The following is a 25370-nucleotide window of genomic DNA, read 5'->3' on the forward strand; positions in this document are numbered from 1 at the left end:
TCTGTTGGTTGAGTTATGAAGTTCCAACCCAGGGTACTGTAATACCGTTGCACTGTTTTTCCGACGGTCACGTCAATATCCAATCATGAACACACATGTCCTACCGCGCGCTGCAAACTGAAGCCCACGCGGACGGAGTCGCGGGCAACAGCTAGTATAATCTTACGAATACATGCCAATGTTAAATTATTCTTGCAACTCGCTGCATAACGTACATTTCAATGTATTTAGTGGAAGACGAAAGCAATTAACGAAATTTAATTCATTTCCTTTACTATAAAGGATGTTTGCAATATTTTGGCAGTTAGAAATTCAGAAGTATCAATTTGCGTAATGCGATTTCAGAAGCTTTCATTTAACTTAAAATGTGTATGGTTAGTTATGAGTTTCCTATTTGTTTATATAATTTAAAGAACGTATTGCTTCGTTTTTAGGGTTCCGTACCTCAAAAGGAAAAAACGGAACCCTTATAGGATCACTTTGTTGTCCGTCTGTCCGTCCGTCTGTCCGTCCGTCCGTCCGTCCGTCTGTCAAGACCCTTTTTCTCGGGAACGCGTGGAGGTATGAAGCTGAAATTTATATCAATTACTCAGGTCTACTGTCCCTTGAAGCTGTGAAAAAATCAAACTTCTAAGGCAACGCAATCAAAAGATACAGCCGTTTATGCCGCAAATTTTCGACACTTGCAAGGGAATCAAAACCTACAGGGTGCTTCCCGTGAACTCAGAATCTTGAAATTTGGTACGAAGCAACGTCTTATACCATAGATAAAGGAAAAATTACAAAAACCATAAATTTTTAGTTACATCACATAATATTTTTTTTTTTAATAATTTTAAACTTACTACCTATTTCCTCATAAACGCGTAGAGGTATTAAATTGAAATTCATACCAAATACTCAGGTCTATAATACCTTTAAGCTGTAACAAAATCAAACTTCTATGTCAACGCAATCAAAAGAAACAGCAATTTAAGCTGCATATTTTGAAACTCGCAAGTACTCGCAAGGGAATCAAAACCTAAAGGGTACTTCCAGTCGACCTAGAATCTTGAAATTTGGCACGAAGCAACGTTTTATAGCACACATAAAGGAAAAATTCCGAAAACATTAAATTTTTAGTTACATCACATAATAAATTTTTTTTTAATAATTTTAAACTTACTACCTATTTCCTCATAAACGCGTAGAGGTATTAAATTGAAATTCATACCAAATACTCAGGTCTATAATACCTTTAAGCTGTAACAAAATCAAACTTCTATGTCAACGCAATCAAAAGAAACAGCAATTTAAGCTGCATATTTTGAAACTCGCAAGTACTCGCAAGGGAATCAAAACCTAAAGGGTACTTCCAGTCGACCTAGAATCTTGAAATTTGGCATGAAGCTACGTTTTATAGCACACATAAAGGAAAAAATCCGAAAACCTTAAATTTTTAGTTACATTACAAAATATATATTTATATGACTCGATTGTCGTAATGAACGAACTTTGTAAACCTTGCAGGTTTGTACGGAACCCTCGGTGCGCGAGTCCGACTCGCACTTGGCCGGTTTTTTAGCAATAATTTAGATTTCTCGACCCAGACATATTAAAAAATTTTTCAGCTATCCAACCAAAGAGTTTTATTAAAACTTCATCTATAAATCCCGTGTTGCTAAACTGTAACATTCTTGCTAGTTTTAATAAACTATACGACAGCATCAGCAGACCGACGCCTCTTTAAAACGGAACCAGAGCGAGGCATGTCCGATGGGCCGAGAGCCAAACGCTTGACAAAGCCGGCTCTAAGGAAGTGGCTCTAACACTACTAGAACGTAACATCGTGCCCGGTAATCGAAATACTAACGTTTGGGCATATTGGCTTGACCCATCACCTGTATTGGCTGAACTGGTACTTGCTTACTGTGTCGACCTGATTACTTCGCAGGCTGAGAAGACATGAATGAAATTTAGAAAACATTGCAAAGATATCGCTTAAACACAACACTAGCAGTCGCCCGGCTTCGCCTGTGTGGAATATCGCTGAAAAGCACAATCGTGTTTTTTTGAATTGATTAAAACAAACCCTATGTAAATGTTCGTTAACGATAGTTTTCGCAAGAAAGCGTAACAAACAAACTTATATTCACATTTATACATAAGTAAGAAGGATACGTGAACGAGCTATTTGGTCGATGTTCATGATTCTTTTATTACACGGGATGACTTCGAGTGAAAAACACACACAGGTCTAACGCGCAGGGGCCTTATAAGTTAATTATGATGTTAACAATCGTTGCCTAATCAGACGGTAACAACGGACTCTGTTGCTAAGACCCTGTCTCTACATCATCAAGCTGTGCCCCATGAACGGTGGTAGCTAGAATTTACGTTTTCAGACAGGAGACTGACCGACAGACTGACACTAGATTTTAATATTATTTACATTAAAATTATCTAACTGAAATAAAGAATTTTCCTTTTGACTTTGACTTTGAATGCATTTCTATTCCCGCTATAACACAATTTTGACTTGGTTTTCTTTAGCCTATTTGTACCAAACTCTCAGTGTTGCGAGTAAGGCTGGACCACTTTTATATTTAAAACATATGCATGCACATACTTAGAAGTGCTGTTCAAACTTATTCGGTGAATAAGATAGATATAGAACACTAATTGTCGATATTGATACAAGTCTCCACAGTCTATTTCAGGACTAGCACTGAATTAGACAAAGTTCGGTTGACAATCGGATTGTTGAACAAAAGTTAGTGCCAAGTAGAGTATACAGAAATACTTCAGATGCAAGCACGATAAACTTTACTAGAATTCAGGAATGGAACGAGGAATATGGACGAGTCAGGTATTAACCAACTTCATTTTTAAAAATCTAAATGCCCACGTTTTTAAATGTCAAATTTTGACAGTTTTTATAGTAGTAAATTGTATTGTCATCGGGTTTGAAGCTTTCCTTAAAATTTCAGCCTGCTAGCTTATCGGGAAGTACCTCAAAATTGAGTTGAAAACTGGAACCTACTGGAACGACTACCAAACAAACAAACATACAATCAAACAAGAAAGTGAGTTTATACAAACGTGGGAAAAAAAACTAGAATAAGAGTGACTGAATTGTTTCATTAGACATTTCAGGCTTTACATTTCACAACGATAAAGCGATAGTGACACATGAGTGGTGCAATCTTAAAGCATTTGTGTTAGTTGGTAAAGCCAGATACAATAAAAAAAACTGCAAAGTGAACTGTTAAATAGTTTAAATTAAAGATCAAAATAAACATATTTTACCCTAAGATAACAACATAATGGACTAGTTATTATCTATACTAATATATAAAGCTGAAGAGTTTGTTTGTTTGCTTGAACGCGCTTATTTCAGGAACTACTGGTTCAAATTGACCATTCATCGAGGAAGGTTTTAGGCTATATACCATAACGCTGCGACTAATAGGAGCGAAGATACAATGGAAAATGTGGAAAAAACAGGGCAGGTATAAATCATAACTCATATCTAACCACGCGGACGAAGTCGCGGGCAACAGCTAGTAATTAAATTTATGTGGATGAGTGTGTAGGTGTGGGTAGACATGTGTAGGTGTGCATCGTGTGAATGTGGTGTAAAATGTAAATGTAGTTTTCCATACACAAATGGAATTATGATTAAAGCCTGCAAGATAGATCCAATAAAATTTCCGAAGGCGTATTGTGTTCTCGGAGAAACTTATTCAATTCGATTCACTGAAGTGATTTTTTACACGCTTTTGAAGGTTTAATACTGTTTGTATTTTGAATGAGGGAATTACAAAATATCAAGTAGTGAGTAATCATGTATCAACATCATTGGCTATTCCATAAGGTTGAGTCAAACTTAGCAACAGCAGTCCATATGGTGCCAGCGGCAATCGATCACCCGAGAAGGTGTTTAACGCTGAACAAACGAAGTTGCTGACCGTTGGCCAGTCTGTCATATTTTCTACCCACTCTATTGAAACCATAGAAGATACAGCTGTAGGGAAGTGCTTCTAACCGGAGGCGGTACTGGAGCGAGTGTATTATAACTTACAAATCTTAACATGTATGTTAATAATACGTAGTATCACGAAAATACTAGAGAAACTTTTAGGTTTTGACATGCAAAACTGACGACAGAATATGAAATCTTTTAATCTAACAATTATTTAGTTAAAGTTGGTCGTTAGCTTACAATAGCATAGAAATGTATGTTATGAAAATATTGTTTAAAGTGTTCGTGTAATTTATTTGCTAACTTCGCAGTTCTTTATTTTTTCTTTCTAGCAAAGTATTCGCCAAGGAGAATTAACCGAACCCAAACTGAATGGGCACTATTCTTTTATTGAGGAGTTCTTTTTGCCATTCAGATCAGCTCTATTTTATAATATTGCATTACAATATGTCACGCAATAATTCCAGGTTAATCGGAAAACAGTAATTGTTTCAAGTTTATTCCGTACTAGCTGTTGCCCGCGACTTCGTCCACGTGGTTAGAAGATCTTGAACCTTTTTCGCACCGCACGCAACGGAAGCTCTCAAAGATGAATAATTTTCCACATTTTCCAATGTAACTTCGCTCCTATTAGTCGCAGTGTGATGTTATATGGCCTATAGCCTTCCTTGATAAATGGTCTATTCAACACAAAAATATTTTTTTTTAATTCGAACCAGTAGTTCCTGAGATTAGCGCGTTCAAACTAACAAACAAACGATCTCTTCAGCTTTATAATATTAGTATAGATTTGATTACGTACAGAGTGACAGGTGAAAATAAATATAATGTTGTAATAGCGCGCGGCCGAAAGTCACTCCCATACAAGTCTCAGTTCCCTGATTGTACTCTTATTACAGAAGAGCCCTTCTCGTCGTCACGAAACGGGGGCACAAAGATCACTATTTCAGAGTCGTCACTCGTTTGAAAATATCAACTGTTCTAATGACGCATTCTTCAAAACTTCAGGTGGTCTCGTATACATACAATAGATAGACTACAAGTAAAATATTATATTTTGTCGACCGTGACCCCGTGGCCGTTTCAGCTCATGATTAAAGACTACGGTTGGGCCCGAAACAATACGCGTTATTAAACCGTTGCATTATTTCATGAAGGAAGAAAATAAATTTTAATAATGGTAAAATCAATGACAAAATCCATGAATCCATTTAACAAATATGTCAATTCGAAAAACTTCTTCCGCTTTTCAAACAGTTTATAAAAATATTTTATTCATCCCAGGAAGGTTAAGCCGAGTGTAAAACACTCATCAATCATATTTCCAAGTATTTATACAGATTTTTCTATAGAACCTGAAAATCAAGTACATTTTAAATGAAATTCATTTATTAATTCCTTTCGCATTACGAAAAATGCTAGGCTTCCGAAAATCCTTCAATCCCCATTCCATAGTAGGTTCTACGAACATTCATATCGCGTCCATAGATTTTAAGCGGAGTTTGAATAAACATTTATGGATCAGACCGATGTTTGTCATGCAGGCCTCGAACCCGCAGAACGTGCACTTTTAGTTGTCACAGTGTAATACCATTCGGATATCAGAGCTTCCGAATGTTCCTCCCTGTGTTTACTTCACTTTATTTTTTTTTTCTATACATATTGTAAAAGCGCTTTTACTAAAAGCATCTGTCAAGTGCGAGTCCGACTCGCCGCATTGACGATTCCGTCTAAACTTACGAAAAAGTAATGATGATCCCCAAAATTTTTGACGTGACCACGTCTTACAACTCGATGCAGACGGCTGCACGCTTGAAATGCCGAGCTACTTTGCTCTGATTCGTTCCATTGTAATTTTTTTCCAATGCTTAAGCATTTTCTCATGACGTTATTACTTTCAATAAATAAAATCGATTTATAACGATCACAAAGATGGCTTAACCTTAATTTTTGTAAGTTCTTGTTATAGCAAGCAAATCAAATACATCATATGTGATAACTAGCTAAGTAGCTTTCACGGTACATGTGATACAGCCATGTCCTAGTAACCGAGTCCCGGTAAAAGTTATATAAAAGAAACAAATTGATTCGCAGCAAGGGAGTTCGTTTAAACGTAAGTTCTAACACATTTACTTAAATTATCTCTTAACAAGAAAAGCTCTCTTCGGTCTTCATTAAATTTTTCTTCCATCTTAGCTCTGACCATAAAATCTCTCATCAAAAGAATATTATAGTTCCGCACTTGATCAGCTTATAATAGATTGAAATATTTAATTATCATGAACTAATTCCTTAGGAGGGTCACTCGGTCTCAATTTGTTCTCCAATCCCTTATTGGAAAAAAATAATTATTTGTTTGAAATGTAAAAAACGCGAGCTAAACATCTGTAAAATATTTAATGTGCAACTCCATGTCGATAATACAAAATTTAGGCAAGTTTCGAGTTTAAGCTTTTATATAGAATAAAAGTTTATAGAATAAAAGTTCCAATAGTGCTCTAAGGGACACATCCGATGATATGGATTAGTTTTTTTCATTGGCGAGCCCACGTTGGGCGTCATAAGCACCGTGCTATCTCGCAAGCCTGCCTGCATTCCGCCGGGGGATTAAAATTATTAAAAATTAAAAAAGTTTTTATTGACATAAAAATACAGTTCAGCATAAATGTAACCCTGACGCCTGTGCTAGGCTTAAAGCCTGTGTTACAGGAGCCAGTGTCTTCGCCCGCTTAGGTTATTATATTTATATCTTAATACTAACTTAATGTTAAAACTGAATTTATATAAAACTTATTATTGTTTAAACTATATTAATGAGATCATGTTTTGCGCGTGTATGTGTATGTGTGTGTGTGTGTGTGTGTGTGTGTGTGTGTGTGTGCGAGTGTGTGGGATAAAACAAAACACCCGCGCCGCTTCGGAGATCTATCTGTGTGTCGTGTTCACTAAAACCTACGATATTATTAAGGGCCCTTAGTATGGTTGGCAAAAACTATATGAACAATGGCAGATTTTAAAAAAATCAAAGAAAAGAATCAACTGGCTTTTAATAAAATTTTAGTCTTGGTCCTGATTTGATTCCCATTTGTAATACATTTGATTACGATTAGATACCTCGTCAGCTCATGATTAATTCGTTACGAAATGTTATAACGTGCAGTTATAAACTGACTGCACGGATAGCCGATTGGTTGACTACACCACGCTATGATCACAGAGCGCGACGAGTCACGGGTTCGAACCCCGCGTAGTATAAGCATTTGTGTGATTGACGAATGCTTGTCCTTTGTCTGGGTGTCTTTGTGCATTTGTATTGAATGTTTGTAAAACCCCGCGCGACGCAATAAAAATAAACCTTGTCTAGATTCAATTTTGTAACTGACTGTACATACATTCATTTCTCGACAAATTAATACAGGCAAACGAGAGGAAATTTTTACAATCCCTTTTTGCACAATAGAGGATAAAAATAGTATTGTTCATTGTATCAGGAGTCGATAGTGAAATTTAAGATATTAATACCCGCTTCGCCGGGAGCCACATCCATCCGGCTCGATCCAAGCTTTGACATAAAAGCTTAATGAATGCAGTACAATAAGCGTCGCGTGTTAAAGAGTATTGTTTTAACTCGAGTTTTCATAATTATACAGCCTTTCAATTTGTTACAGATTGAGTTGTCAGCACCGAGCCGATTTGTTAAGTTTTCCAGATAAGTCTAACAAAAAATTTATATACGCTCTTTATCCTGCCATAACTTCGGAATACCTGAATCGAGTATGAGGTTACATAATATAGTATTAGATCTTTGTTTAATGAAAAATAGACTATTACAAATAGTGAAAATGATTTTCCATTTTCCGTAGGGTATTCGCGTTTATAATTTCTGAATGACGTACTTGTATTTTCAATTAGTCCCCAAGAAGTATTATGTTCTCGCTACAAACATAAACAGAGATATTTACTCCGAAGTAGAGGATGAAGGTCACTATTATCAAACAGCTCGAGATGTTCTTCGGGACCTTGAAAATAGTGATGAAGGTGAGAATGCCCAGTCTGATGAAGTGGATGCTGATCCTCCTCTCGTAATTGACAACGATCAAAATATGCCAGACCCTCCTATTTTGGAAGCCGGAGAAGCAGTACCCCAGAGTAGATCACAAGGGATTTCTAAGCGACCTCTGGTTTGGCGAAAACGGAATCTTGTTACTGCTGAAGACAGCCTTATTTTTAGGGGAGAAACTCAGATAACGGAAGCATTGATGTCTTGTAACACGCCGTATGATTTTTTTTCATTTTTTTTTACATCAGATCTAAAAAAGCAAATTGTAGAACAAAGTAACTTATACGCGGCCCAGAAACAAATATCCAATCCTGAAATAATAAATGAAAATATCCTAAATAAATTCCTAGGCATTCTGATTTACACCTCAGTCATAAAATTTCCAAACACCAGGGCTTACTGGAGTGATAAATTTGGTTATGATCACATAAAAAATACGATGCCGTTAAAAAAATTTGAAAAAATAAGATCCACTCTCCATTTTGCCGACAATACGCTATGCTTACCCAAAGATCATCCAGACTATGACAGGCTATTCAAAATAAGACCTCTTGAGGAAATGCTCAACTGCCAGTTTGGAAAGGTTCCCTTAGACCAAAGGCTTTCCATAGACGAGCAGATGTGTGCAACCAAAATGAGCCATTACATAAAACAATACATGCCCAATAAACCCCACAAGTGGGGGTTCAAATTATATCTCATCTGCAGTCTACAAGGATATGCTCATAGATTTGAGGTTTACAGTGGAGGGGGCTCCAAAAATAACATCTTACCTGGTGAGCCAGATTTGGGAGAGTCTGGAAATACAGTCGTCAGGTTAGCTAGAATGGTACCACGCAATGTGAATCACATTATATACTTCGACAACTTCTATACTTCTGTGCCTCTCGTCACCTATTTAGCTAAGGAAGGAATTTTCTCACTGGGAACAGTAAGAGTAAACCGATTGAGAAACTGCAAATTGCCTGACAAAAACACTATAATGAAAAAGAACGTACCCAGAGGATTCTATGAGGAAAACGTGGCGACTGTGGATGATATTGACGTAAGTGCTGTTGTGTGGAAAGATAACAAGCCCGTTAACCTTCTTTCCACTTACGTAGGAGCAGAACCAGCAACCACAGTCACGCGCTTTGATAAATCGAAGAAAGAGAGAGTTGCTATTCCATGCCCCAAAGTCATCAAGGAGTACAATGCTCACATGGGGGGCGTGGACTTATTAGATTCATTTATAGGTCGTTATCACATCACAATGAAGAGCCGCAAGTGGACCATGCGCTTATTTTATCATTTCCTGGACCTCGCAGTTATAAATTCATGGGTTATGTTCAAGAAGGTAAATAATATAAAAGGAAATGATCAACTTCTCAATTTGGGTACATTTAGACTAGAACTTGCCGAAACCCTATGCAAATTCGGTCTACCTGCAAATGGCGCTAAACGTGGTCGACCTAGTGGGAGCACAATACAAAGAGAACTTGTAATGAAGAAGTTCCGAGGACCAGCTCAAGCAATTCCTTTGAAAGACGTCAGATTGGATCAGACATGTCATTGGGCAGTTTGGCTGGATAAGCAGCAGAGGTGCAAATTCCCGAAATGTTCAGGATTTACGTTCAAAATGTGCCAAAAATGTCGTGTATCTTTATGTGATACGAAAAAAAGCAATTGTTTTTATAAATATCATAATTTAGAATAAATAAACACATTTAAAAACAATATCCACTCTTATTTTAGCCATACTTGCAAAATGTCATTGGATGCGCAATGTAGTTTATAAACAACACTCACATTATTGCAAAAAAAAATTAGTAAATTCATGTCTAGATTTTTTTACTCATTTTTCCTAGACAGTAATACATGTCTATTACACAAATATATTTTTTTAAAACGTAAAAAAAAATCGTCCATTTAAGGGTTAAAACGAAAATACGAATAAACTTACGAAAACCATCAAGGGAGACCTTTTATCGCAGCAGGCCATACAGCGAAACGGAAAAAATGTATTGACTTTAATAATTCCACTAAAGATATGATTGAGAAACATAAATAAATATATTGTATGTGAGTTTTATTTTAACTCTAATCCTTCACTAGTACTGAACGGGCAAGGTAAATATAAATTACCACATAATTTTGGAAAATCTATCGTGTTTTTGAAGACCATCCAATAGATTTTAGAGTTGGCAGCACTAGTTCCACCTCACAATCCGAAATGAGTTACTCATACAAACTCATTCATATGGCGTGTTCTACTCAACTCTAAAACCACCAAAGAACGGTAAAATCCTTTGAGTTTCCTAATAAAACCACAACTATAACCGGTTTGGGATGAAACCTGAGATTTGCTGTAATTTTGAAAGCAATTTATTAAATCTGGAGAGCAGGTCAGGAGCAGAGATAATAAAATTTTGAAATTATGCCCGCAAAAAACAGAACTGTACGTACGATGTGTGTTATTGTAGAATGGTATTTTTTAATATGCTTGTTGTTACTTTGGATCCTTTGCTAAGTGCATAAAGGCCTAAGTTAGACGCCAAGAAAAAGTAGAGCTTTTTTGCTGAAACTCTCGACAAAATTCAATCTCAGGAAACTGAGTTCGAGTATTTGGATATAGGCAACGAAAGCTATAAGGAAAATTTGTAAAAAAAATATACATATACATACATATTTGTAAAGGATTTGGCTGGAATCAAAAACCAATAATTATAAAAAGAACGAATAAGGATTTTGGAAATAGCTTAAGGTAGTTGTAGTTCATTTTTTTTATTTTTAACTAGAAAGTACTCTTAGGTCAACTTAGGTCCATTTTGATGTTAAATCACCTAATCTCGTTCTTATTTCAGAACATCATTTAATCTTTACTCAGCTGAATCGAGTAGAGAATCAATCAAAGAGAAGTAGTAGAGAATCAAGATTCAAATCGCATCTCAAGCAGAGAATACATATCTTCTTGCCGGGAGCAGAAAAAATGTAGGGAGGAAGAAAAATGTAGTGTGCTAGAACTATTAACAGAAATACTCAAACAGTTCAAATATATAGTGGAAAAAAACAGATGGCGTAAGCGCAGCGAAGAAAAAGGCTGCTTAGACGCATATTGCGGAGAAATTTAATGCCTCATCTATGATAAATGAGTCTGTAAATATCTTTTTATATTTTAATCCTTTTTTTTTATTACCTCCACTTACGGTTATGATTTAATTTCAGTTTTACAAGTATCTAAATAATGAACAAAAAAAGTAAAAGTTCTAAGCAGTCAATATAAGCTACTATCGCTCATTTAATTTATTATATCTCAATTATAGAGGCATCAGAAGAACAATTAAGGCGCCTTTGGCAAAATTTGATGACCTGTCAAAGAAATGCCCTAACAAGAAAGTGTCAACACAAATGGCCACTGGTTGTGGTGGTTCATGCCCTGATACTGAAATCAACCCGGATATAGCCGAGATTTCTACCGCGCGCTTCGTAGAAACACAAGATACTTTGGACTCGGACCATATCGGTAAGTAATCAGTGCAAATTTCTATCTTGATTTATTATTCATTACTATCAATCAAAATAAGCCTAGAATATGTACAGTGAGTATAATCTCATCCTCTAAGAATTTTAAAGACTTTGTTTAATTTAATTTCAGAGGTGGAAACTGTTTAGGAAACATGTCATGGAAACTAAAGTACTTGCTCCTGATTTTCCTAGACAAAATCCAGGGATCACAATCCAGCCAAATCCTATTATCTCACATAGCTCCATTACCAAGTGGTTCCCAAAATAAGAGAATAAAATTAAATGAAAGATGCTAGTCCGGAAGGAGAAGATACTTAATTAACCTATAGTTTAGGTACAAATTCCTACTGAAAGTAATGTTGCTGTTAACCACGACAAAATATCAAAACCATCATTATCTTCTCATGAAAATAGCAATGACGCCTTCATTGCTACGTATTCTCAAAGTGAGTACACAGTTTCAAAAAATGTGGCACCAACACTGACTTACATACATGGAAACCTAACAACACATTCTGCGACTTCCTTTTCAACTGTTAATACTCCCACTTCTACTAAGCTAAGTCGCCAGTCTACTTTTAAAACTGATAAAGGCGAGAAAAGTCTCATACATAAAAAAAGGCTGGTAAACAAGCGAGCAGATTCAAAAAAATCAGGGAAAAAAATTTATCACGTAGGAAAACAAGTACAAGAAAAGCAGTTATCAGAACCATGTTATGAAAAATGTCGAATGAATTATAAATATATAAACAATGAATGGAAGAGTAAAATACAAACATTAAATAAATGGAAATAATTAGAAATTAATAATGCGCTCTTCCTCTCTTCAATTACTTAAACTTTGCTGTGCCCGACAGGGTCAACAAGTGTTTCTAAATTTTATTTCATCTTTACCACCTGTAATTGTACATTATGGATTGCAATAAAATTTGGTATCTCGGACACCGTTATGCAATGCGTTATACGTAAAAAGTACCAAAACTCCGACAAATTATGTTAGTGGAGTGCATGTTTGTATATGCGATTAAATGCAGAATCTAGATGGGAATGAGAAATGAACCCCCACCAAAATTGAAAGCAGCTTTAGAAAACTTTACCAGAGGGAACCTACCACGAAAGGAAACAGGTCCACATTGATATGCGAGGTCACCCCGGAAATTAGGGAGGAGATCCTCAGCTCAGGGAACGGTGTTCATTGGACGCGGCATCATAAAGGTGGGCGACCATGACGGGGTAACTTGCTGCAACAAGTGCCAGCAAATGGGCCACAGGGAAACGTATTACCGGGCAAAGACGTGGACGTGCGGTAGATATGGAGAGAACGGCCACAATTGCTGCGGCACATGTAAGAAGTTGAAGCAGAATGAACACCCAGTAAGGTCTACCAGAAACCGGCTCGCGAATCGCGAGTTGTCCATAGGATCGTATATATGGTTTGTATTGTTTGCGGTACGCGGTTAAAAATACTTTTAACTTGTAATAAATAGTAGTGTAATTGTAAATATAATTAATACTCTGTAAGTGATTGTGCGAACTGTGCTATATTTTGGTAACAAACTGATCGCGAAGAATTTCATTGCGAAGGCGACTAAAAGATAAACTTGTAATTTGGAATCATTTTTCTCAAGACAATATGAATAAGACTGCAAAGTGCAATTACTGTTCGATAGAAAGCGCGATTACGGCTGGAAATACAGGTAATTTATCCCGACATATGAAACGTCAGCACCCTACAGTACCAATCAACCCCATAGTAAGGGAAATCACTCCAATAGAAATAACTTCAGAAAATACTGCTGCAGCAGCACATGATCTTCAATCAGAACCTGGAGATCCAAAAGAAATGCCTACTATACCAACAACAGCTTTGGCAATAACTTCCCGGAAGCGTAATTAGACCCAAATACCATATTGCTAGTGTGTATTCATCTATGACCCAAATGACAGATTTTATACACAATACAACACCACTCCCACCTATTAGAGCAGCGCAATTAGATAATCAATTAGTGAAAATGATTGCAAAGGAGTACCATCCCTTCCGCTTGGTTGAAGGTGACGAATTTAAAAAAGTCATAAATAAACTGAATCCTAGATATTCACCTCTACTAGAAAAACCTTAAGCCAGGTCCTCAACTTTATTCAAAAATGCTTCTCGAAGTTGAGCAACAAATCGATGTGGCGCATGGTATATGCCTGACCACAGTTGCATGGACATCAATAAATAATGTTAGTTTTATAGCTCCAACAGCACATAACATTTTATGAAGTAACTACGGAAATCTCAACAGAAAAACAAGTGAGCCTTTCTAAGGTAATTGTTTACTGTAAACTTCTCAGACAGCACCTTAATAAATGCGACACAACCACATTAACTATACAAACACAAAATTTAGTCGAAACTTTGAAAAAACAGGTATACAAATGATTTTATGAGAAAACAGATGTCGAAGCTCATATGCTATTTGCTGAAGCGAGTATTTTAGATCCTAGGTTCAAGCAAGAGGATTTATGGACATAAATAAATATGAAAGAGCACTGTCGGCCCTTAAAAAGAAGGTCGGCCTTAACAACGTGGGAAACATCGTTCCGATAGTAATGCAGCCATCCACTTCTACGACGACGCCCGCGCCCTCACCATCGTCATCCATTTAGCAGGATTTTGACCAGGAGGTGGTTGCGCTTATTCCAACTAACCCTATTGCTGCTGGAATTGTGGAAATTGATAAATATATACAAGAGCCGCTGATAAATCGCAACGAAGACCCTCTTGTCTGGCGGCACGAGCAGAAACATGTGTATCCGATATTGTATAATTATATTTTAAAGAGGTTACATTTAGTGGCAACTTCCGTGCCATGCGAGCGCACATTTTCCAAGGCGGGTCTAATTATGACTGAATCACGGTCACTGAATCAAGATTATCGAAAAAATTAGCTGAGCTGCTATTCATAGCCAGCATTATGAAATAAAGTCATATGCACATAAAATAAAATAAAAAAACGAAAAAAGGACAAAAAAAATAGGAACTTAAAAATTATTGTAAATAATAGTTGATTTAAAGACGCCTATCAAAATTATGATTTTGATAGAGAGTCCTAAGCCTGTAAAGCATGAAGGAAAATCAATTGTTATATTATCAATATCGCCATGTCCAGTCGAACGTTCCGCGGATATGGACGGATATGGATTTCAGTGAAAGCGGATTGGGACATATCGGATATAAATTAGCGAATAATATGGATATGGGATCTGAATATATATCTCGAACTCGGAATTATATGTTACATATCCAATCCTTCACCGGACATTCCTAATTGGAACTTCTTATAATCAATAATAAAAAATCTAATCAACTCAACTATTTGAGTCATAACTTAAAAATGTAATAACAACGACACTATGACAGTTGCTATGGTGACAATTTTTGCTTATTCCTCGCAAAAACAATGATGCCCGTAGGCCCGCCACTTACATATCGAAACATTTCTTCCGTAAACCCCTTTTTTCAGTTAAAAAGTAGCCTATGTCCTTTCTCAGGCTCCAAATACAAGACTATCTGTAACAGATTTGATCACAATCACAGACAGACAGACAAAGATACATACGCATTTATAGTAATTTGAAAGTTGGTAGGTTGGATATTAATATTAATCATTTACGGTTAAGACAATTGCAATTAATGTTGATTTTTTAACAAAGAACGATAACAACTAACTCCTGCACAAAAACCAAGTGACTCGTCAACTAAGTAGTGACTCACATCACATGATTTGAGATATTTCACTGTTCTACGCGCAGACATACGAAGCCCCCGCTGTAGGAACTTGGGAAGCGAGAGCTTTGAGTAGCTAAGGTCAATTTATCGACACCTCTCCTTTTCACTAGAGAGTTTCCTATCGGAGCTCCGCGCTCATCTCGGGACCCAAGAGGGAATACGTGCACCCCCCAATTCCCCAGAATTCCCCTGCTAGTAAAGCACAACACTATCAATAGGAACTTTTTGATACAATTCTAAGCTTTGATGTCGAGTGCGAGAACGATGAATACAGACTACGCAAAATCTTCTCGACACATGGAAGAGAAAATAAATAGCGAACCACTTCTATCAGATGTAATCCAGAATGAGCACAACACCATCTATTAACTTACATTCATAGTTTTAAAACCTCATTAATTTTTGCTTTTATTCTAAGATTGACATCAACTGCAGAATTCACGAATACCAACTACGCAAAAAACGTCTCCATAAGTGGACACCGAACTCCGAACCACTAATATTAGACACTAGCTGTTGCCCCTGACTTCGTCCGCGTGGTTAGAAGATATAAGTTGGGAATTTTCGAACGGAAGCCCTCGAAGATGAATATTTTTCCCCATTTTTGCCACATTTTCCATTGTATATACCCTAAGGGCGCTTTCAATTTAGACGGTTGTTGCCGGACTGCTGCCGCACGGTTGTTACTACCATGAGCCGTACTGCTGCCGGACGACAGCAGTATGACGTAAATCGTCTTATTTGAAGAGATACGCGGCTGTAGACCGATCGAATTTTAGTGATTTCCATCGAAACCCAACTTTAGTCGGTGCCATGGACTCTGACGATTAAGTGTTAGTTCTCTTGCGTCAGTAGAAACATAAACGAGGGGCGTCGCCAATGTTTTTATTAAAATACCCTAGATTTTTTGAACTATTTTAGAATGTCTAGAGAATGTTTCTATGAATTATATGAATCCCACACGGAGGGCTGCAACTCGTATTTCATTTATAAAATCTTCTGTATTTAAATCATCCATAATTAGGTAGGTATGCTCGAAAACGTCTAAGAAACACGATGCCTTTACAGCACTAGCGAACAACGACTGAGACAGTTTGTTGCCGTTCCGCCAACGGACGTGCGCAGCTGCTGTCGCACGACTTTGCGTCGAGGCATTTTGTATGAAAAATCATAACCACCCGTGCGCAGTACGATACATGGACTGCAGCAGTCCGGCACCAATCGTCTAAATTGAAAGCGCCCTTAAACCTTCTTCGACGAATGGTCTATTGAATACAAAAATATTTTTTCAATTTGAACCAGTAGTCCCTGAGATTAACGCATTCAAACAAACAAACTCTTCAACTTTATATATTGGTATAGATAGTCCAGAATCAGCACAACACAATCATATAACCTGAATTAATAATTTATAAACATCATTAGTTTTGGTTTCATTCCAAGATTTGGAATCGAATGCATGAGTGACGAATTAGAACCACTGCTACTGACTAGTTGTCTAGAATCAGCAAAACAGCATTAATAAACATAGCATAATTATTTTGTAAAACATTTTCTTTTGGTGCATAGATTTGAAGTCAACTGAAAAATTCACGAATACAACTACGCAAAAACGTCTCCACAAATGGACCATGAATTGCGAACCACATCAATCAACTTTAATGAACAATTTTAAAACATCATTATTTTTGGTTTTACTTTAAGATTTGTTTTCGAGTGCGAGAGTGACTAGAACAGACTACGCGAAATCTTCTCGACAGATGGAAGACAAATTCCGAACCACTACTACTACTAGATTTTATTATTATTATATATCAATATATTTCTATAAGAGTAGTAGAGCCTTCTTATATAAAGTAACTAGCAGTTGCCCGCGACTTCGTCCGCGTGGTAAACAAACCCGTAGTACATAATTTTGTTCTATTGTCAATAGTATTAGCAGCGTACGCAGAAATAGGTTTTCGATTTTATACCTTTGGTTACATTATCGCAATTTTCTTACGGAACCCTAATATTTTTCAAAATAAATTATAGCCTATGTTCAGCGGCGATAATGTAGCTTCTCAACAGTGAAAGAATTTTTCGAAACGGTCCAATAGTTTCGAAGCCTATTCGTGTCAAACAAACAATCAAATCTTTCATCTTTATAATATTAGAGTGGAGTTTCGCAGCAGAGAATTGGTTAGTGCTTCAAGGCATGATCCAGTACATCAAAATGCCTGTGCCAAGCGCAGAAACAAAGACTGCAGACGATGAAAAGACTAAGGTAAAGTTAATAGAAGTTCTTTTCAAAAAGTAAACGCTAAGCTTATATTAGACATGAATTAATTTAGCTTTGGTATACGGGATCAAATAAAAAAATCTGTCACAATAGTAGCAAAAGAACCCTCATCTTCTTTTAATAGAATGACTTATGAAAATTAAGGTTTCTGTTATAAGAATCGCGTCCACAGAGGCTTTATAAAATACATCTGGGAGTTTTTGTAAGAGATAAAGTCGACGCTGAAGTGAATTAGGGTGACTTAAACAATATGCGAACCTTTTTAAAACAAACTTACAGTCTCATAGGTACAAAACTTTAAAAGCAAAAGGAATAACTTACAATTTGCGACTAGTAACAATTTATGAGTCCTGCGAGATTCGCGAAAGGACATTATTGACTCAAACGAAGAAATGCGGGCTTCTTCAGATACCTTTTACAAATTACCCACCCTACCGTCTTCATTCCTAGTAATTTTCAGTATATATTGTAGATTAGCTAGTCGGGATTACCGCTACAAGACTCATCAAGAAAGCAATTCGGTAGATTGACACAGTAAATTAAGACAACGAGCGAATTAAATAGCTAAGTGATGTTATTAATCTGATGTAGGATATCGTCTTTAGGGATTCCTTTGGTAATTACTGTAAAGGGATATCGGGATAGGTTTGAAGGTCTCTTGAAATTGTCTGATGTTGTTAATGGGTATTTAAAGGTCAGTGTTGTTGTGTCCATTATTGTCTTATACTTGGTTCTACATATTTCTTTATGTTTCGTAGTTTTACTTCTACACTTTTAATTGAGCCAGTTGCATTGTTGTGTATGACGGTATATGGTTTGCAAAAATGATAATGTTCGAAGTTGAAAATATTCTACGAATGGAAAATGGATGTCGTTTATTTATGTGCTTGTACAAACGTAAATTTTGTAACTAACTTTCAGAACAAGACATGTGATGTTTAAATAGACTTAGCTTCTTTAAAGTTTTATTCCATAACCGTGGCCTAATTTACATTGAGACTTGAGCCCAGTCAATTTACATTTTATAAATAGTGTGGCAAAAATTTTGGTGTCTTTTCGTCTTAAAACTCAGTTTATAAATAAAATGACTAACGAAAAATAACAATAATGGAGTATCATTATCAGTCAGTCCGTGAAACTTTTCTCGATAGTGGTTTTTCGGAAAGATATACTTCGAGACACCCCTTACTGGCATTTTTTGCGGGTTTTCCACCCCCATAACTCACGAACAGAGCATGCTGTATCTGAAATAACATGACGAAAGTTTTGCAACCGCTGAAAACTTGTTTAGTTCTGTAATGGTTTATGCATTTTGAATTTATACCCTCTTAAATAGTAGACACTTGGAAATAAACAAAACTAATTTTGGATTTTAATGTAAATGTTAGATATAGTTGCTACTGAAAAATTAAGAACATTGCATTTATTCCTGTGCATAAAACTTTGTTTTTCACAAACGAATTGATTGATTATTAATTACAGCACATATTATTTGATTTATTAATTACAGCACACCTAAAAATTACATGAGGGATTCTAGTACAAACATCACATTTGTTTGTTGGGTTGAGCAGTACCAATAGAATAAATGAAACTAAAATCAAGTAATATATTACACGTTAAATCGATGCGCATGATTCATAAACCTTTTTCCAACATAGATTTATCGTAAAAACTCATTGAAATCCGATCTTAGCATAAATAAAACCGAACTCAAAAAGGGACACAAAAAGGTACCAACAGTTTACGAAATAAACGACATAAATTGAAATGGGTACTGGTTGAATATTTTGATTTAGGAACACTGACCTTTAGTCCTCGACACAATTTAATAAAAATAAATATTTAAAACACTTCACAACACTTTTTTTTGAACTTGCACAAGTATCTAGTAATTGATTCAATAGTTTTTTTATATGTAAGGTCAATGGATGAACACTAGACCGCTTGAATGTCGCGTCGGTAACTAAATTGTCAAATAGGACTGCATCAAAATGTTGGCATTAGTCGCACTAGCGAAATTAGTCCGGTGACGCGAGTGTAGTTACCTATAGGGCTGCTACGGATTATCTTAAGGTTATGTAAGAAAAATAAAAATAACTTAAAAACAGAACAAGGTTATTGCCAGTTATTGCAAAAAATATAATAATTATTTTACAAGCTAAAAAAGAAGAAAAAAATAATTTAAGACGATCTTTTTGATGAAACAACCTGCTAACGATTCACAGAAGTTAGTTTACAACAAACCTATCCATGTTTTCTTTTGAGCAATAAACCTAATTCGATAAAAAACTTCTAGGCGTTATTAGTAGTCTCTCCTTACGGTCCTTGGAGGACCGTACCTGTATTTGAAGCAATCTAATAATTACGTCCATCCTTTCTGTGTACAACAGCACATACAACTCGAGTACCGCGCAACCCCTTATCCCATCTTAGCTTACACAACCCTAGCACGTATCCACCTAATTACGTATTGTATGAACGTTCACACACTATCCGAACTCATAAATCCATATCACGGTCAAAATCTCATTGCTAGTTATTCAGACGTCTATTATAATTAATTTATTCGAAACTATAACATCGTGGCTTTGCTGATACACGGCATACAATTGTAATGGTCGAACTTCGAGTTTCAACTCTGCATTCATTCGACGCGATTTATTGTACAGATTTCTCTAACTAGTAATAATTTGAATTAATCGTCAATCTATTAGTTTAAATTATTGTTCAGTGTTCCATTTGTTATCTGTTCCATAAATCAGGGAACTTGTGCTGTATGAAACGTCACGGTTAATGAAACGCTATCATTTTCTTTGCTCTGGGTTTGTTTCGCTATCTACTTAGTTGGCACACAACAGCAAATTTAATTCAACCCGTTTACGAGATTAAGTATCCTGGCAAGAGAACGTTTTTGTTGGTATTACCTTGCTTTCTTATAAGTTACTTAGGTATTATTCTTTTTAATATAGTAGGCGTCGCATGTTTTATACAACGTCGGTAGGAAAATATACTGAGACCAAGGGTCTTGTTAGACGCATGTCTCATTATTCCAGTTCGACGAATTGAATATTGTTTCTTTGGCAATACATCCCAGCCAGTCGCGCGAGTTTTATGTCTTCTCATATATGGGGGTTATTCCCAAAGCTTACCCTCTTTACGGTACCGTATTATTTTTATGTTCCGTTTTTATAAATAATATTACAAGAAATATGTCTTTAGGTACTCGTAAAACTAGTCGGCCCAGTTTAATTAACTTAAAACTTAAGACTTTTTTTCGGTCGTGCATAAAAAGATTCATAGCCTTAATCACGAAATCTTTCTGATTTTTTAGAGTTTTCTTAGATGAAAGAGAACTTCTTTTCTTTTTTCTTAATCTACCTGATACGAAATCTCATCCTAAAAAATATTCAACAAAACCACCAGACACACAACCACTAACAGCGCAAACAATAGTTTATTTATACACAGTGATGAGAATAGCCCCCGACTATCAGTCCAAGATACGGGTTCAAGCGTCCGAACGCCCGCAACCTAGTTGGCGGGCGCTCTCTCTACAAATATTACTGTGTGCCCCGTGTGTTAGCGATCTCGTTAGCCATCCGTGGCATCTCCCAGGTGAATGGGATCATCGTTTTTATTATGTAGGATGTGACCTGCTATTCACGTATTGACTGACAATAACTTCTCGTACGTTCTATGTTTTTGTGCAGTTAATGAGTGTTGTTGCGGCAAATAGTCGAGTTATTGACGTAATTCAGAAATGATTGAATAATTTGTTGTTTATTAGATACTATTGAGGAATAATAGGTACTCTTATCGGAAACGAAACTATCGCTTTCTTCAGATGGTCTAACTTTAGTAAGACAATTTTGTAAGTAGGTTATCTACTATTAGTGTAATGTCTGTTTCAGGAAACATTTTCACCGTTTCCACTAAGATCAGAACCGGAGATCAAGATAATTTCAATCCATCCAATGTATTACATCAAAGTTTAAATCAAAGGAGTATTTAGCGGTAACAACTTCATAATGTTCCAAAAAGTATTTACTCGAAGCCCAGAAACCCCATATTCAAGTACAAGAAATTAAAGTAAAACCTTCATCTATGTTACTAACGAAGTTCTACTAACACAGTTAACAAGAAGGTTCATTTAGCACCGCATAACGGTACGTCAAGTTTACTAATAAAAGTAAAAGTTTTAGTTTGTTCAATGTCTGTTTCTTAACCACACTAATAACTCCGAAGATTTGTCTAAATTTAGGATTTAACTTTTGGGAGGTATTTAGTTTTATAGGTGTTTAGATTTACCAGCTCAACTTACGGCTTTGCGTGATTAAAAGTGGGTTGTAACAGAGCAGAGACTTAGTTTTCTTAGAATCCTTTAATTTTAACTTCGTCTTCATTATTTGTAGTTTCGTACTAAAACAGAACCCTATTTTAGTAATAATGATCAATTATTACTTCCCTACTATTAATAAGGCTCCGCTTTCTGCCTGTCCGTCTGACAACAGGCTGTATCTCATGGTAGCTGGTCACTTAAAAATTCGTCAGATTAAGTACCATCAATAGAAACGAGATTATGCAACAATTACTACTAGTCAGATGGGTTATTTTATTAATAAATTTCATTAGCTTTTTGCCTATTTTTATAATAACCTTAGTCTTGCAAGTCGTACTCGTGCTTGACGAATAAACAACATAAACCGAATAATGTGTAACAGATAACAACTAGAAGACAAACACAGATTATTTTCAGATGTCTGTAATATTAGTAGGGATGGCATGATACATGAATACCAACCATTACTGATACACGCTTTAGCCGGTCACTACCTCTCCAAGGAATTGACAGTCACGTGACAGACAAATCGAGGCAAAATTGTCAATGACAGTGTAAATCCCATGTGTGATACCTAAAGCCCTAAAAACGTGCAACTAATTAGCGATTGTCGATATGGAGACTGACAGGGGACCTGATTTGTGACGGAGGTCAGGTTCCATTTGAATTCCGGTCACGATTTCGGTTGCAAAAATCCTAGTGCCTCGAGATTTGGTAAACGGGTTTTGTATCTAAAATTGTTACGTTTCTTACAGAGAGAAATAGTTCACAGATTTTTTTTAGATTCTAAAAGTGCGTAATGATCATATTTAGAACTGATTGACCCTCAATTGAGAGTCAGAACGGAGGTTTCCGTAGAAATTTGCATATAGATGACCACCCATCAAAATAATGGCCATATGCTAAATATATCTGTTCTTAGAGCGTCAAAGTCATCCTCTGAAAATTTCGACCGTCTATCTATCATGGATCATATACAGCCAGGTGATAGTCGGAGAGACGCAGAGCCTTAGTTATAAAAACAACTCAAGCCAATTCTTGAGCAGTACACTTCAAATTACTGTGCAAGCCGAAGGCAGTCACAAGTAATGCGGCTATCTTTGGCAAAAACAATTTCCTGCGATTCAACTACTGCAAACTTGATATTATCGTCAAAGACTATAGATGACAAAGCCAAATCTAAACAAATTTAATACAGGAAGCATGTTAAACAATAACGTCCAGTCTTTATATAAATTCCTATAACGGCAGAGTACCTCTAATTGGAAGCCAGGTTGACAGTTTAAGATATTATGCCCTTAATACCTCAAGAGCGACTCTTAGGCACTTCGCACAAGTACCCAATTTAGCCGTAAGTTCTCATTCGATCTAATTATACTTAGGTACCTGATGAAGGTAAATTGTATGATAATGTATAGCATATTATTTTCAGAGATACTTTTAGAATTTTGAGCTGAATCTTAATTTCAAACTAAAGAATGTGTGTGAATTCTCGGTGTCTTTCCCTGTACCTACCAATACTTACAAACTTAAACTGTAAAGCGTGAAAATACTTTTCTTTTTTTACTATCTCCTTGGCTCAAAGGTTTTTAATATACCCGGTCGTCATCCCTATTCCATTTTATTTGATGTTCACAACTATTTTGTATAAACAATACAATTTTCCTTAGTAACACTGATTGTCAGATGTTTCCTTATATTCGATACAAGCTTACTTAATCCAAAATTAAGACTTGCGGTTATTATCTTAATTTAATTAATTAAGATAAAATAAACCGCTGTCGGAAGTTTCAGTTTCACCCCCAAACGATGGGGAAGCAATAAGTCAAGTCTGAGGCACCTTATAAATAGGTCATTGTTATCTAAATTATTTTGAGCGAAAATTGTTTGAAGTTGCGAAGTTGAATGAACTGGGGGTCTAATACTACCTCTTTACGTCAACAGTTGGCGCGTAAAGAGAGACGCCGCTATAGTTTTTGTAGAGCGCTGTCTCGTTTCAACATCTGCGATAGTATTACTTTAAAAGTTCGTGGTAGACCCCCTGTCTGAAGTTTTCCAGGTACGCGGTGTACCTTACACCTGTTTTATGTAATTATTATGAAGTTTACAGGTATCTGTTTTGAGATCATCGCTTTTCAAAGTTTTGCTAGAAAGTTCTTGTTGTCTTACATGTTTGGCAATAATAATTTTTAGAAGTTTTTTTTCTTACGTCCTAACGATAAAAAGAGACAAATAGTCCCATAACCAAATTTTGCTTAGTAGCTACGGCACGGGTCCTTGTCTAGACTTCGTCAATTCCCTACGCCCTAATTGGTTTACATTAATTATTACTTATCATGATTAGCACACTAACTACAAACAAAAACATTACCGAATATTTCAGAACTCGCCATCAACTTACGTCGAAGCTTATGGATCTTCTTACTCATTAGTAACGTTTACACCACTACTGACAGATCTGTTATCACCGTTAGTTCACTACCTACTAGCAAGAGCTTCGTTTCCTACTCACCTTCAACCCTCATCTTAGCTTTTGGATCTTCTCATTCATTAGTAACCTACCAATCACTATCTACATAACTGTTATCATCGTTAATACACTACCTACTACCAAAAACGTCACCGCCTACTTTAGATCACACCATCCACTCAAGATCTTCTTATTCATTAGCAACTATTAAATCACTATCTAGATAACTGTTATCATCGTTAGTAGACTATGTACTATCAAGGACATCGTTTCTTACTTCAGAACTCACCATTAACTCGCGTCGCAGCTTGTCAAGCTCGTGCGCTGACGGGGGCGCGGGCTGGACTCTCCCCCTCCTCAACTCCTCAAGCTGCCGCGTCAGCTCCTCCACCTTGGCCACAGCGACTGATAACTCCTTTTCCTTTTCATTGAAGAGCGCTCGTATTGATTCTAGGTCGCTAGCTGCGGACAAAGGATTTTTTGAGATTGGATAATAAACTACTTAATAGGAAAAGGTTTAGTTTAAAAAGGTTGGGATGGAGTTCGGTGGTCTGAGTCTAATGCTTAAGAACCTATCTACTACTTAGGGGTTTTTTTTTTACTATCTAACCCTATTGTGACATATATCTCATAGTGAAGAAAATTTATGCTTAAGAAAAAAACATGGTAGAGAGCATTCTGAAAAAATGAACTAAAAAAATGTTGGTGACTAAAGTTGCCTTTTTTACCCTTTGAGTAAATATCTTTATACTGCTGCCCCCAATAATGTCCCCTCAAGTTCATGTAGATAAATACGTCACTACATTTCAGCCGATATTAATATTAACATATTAAATATCCTGCTTTCAATATTACATTGCAAAGTGCAAATTGCTCCCTAATTCAGTTCAAATTATTTACAATCACGGCACGTAATCAATAAGGATTAATTAATACGCTGTAATGGCGTGTCAGACAAAGTGCAACAACAG

Source organism: Trichoplusia ni, chromosome 20, assembly GCF_003590095.1.
Source record: "Trichoplusia ni isolate ovarian cell line Hi5 chromosome 20, tn1, whole genome shotgun sequence".
Taxonomy (NCBI): Eukaryota; Metazoa; Arthropoda; class Insecta; order Lepidoptera; family Noctuidae; genus Trichoplusia; species Trichoplusia ni.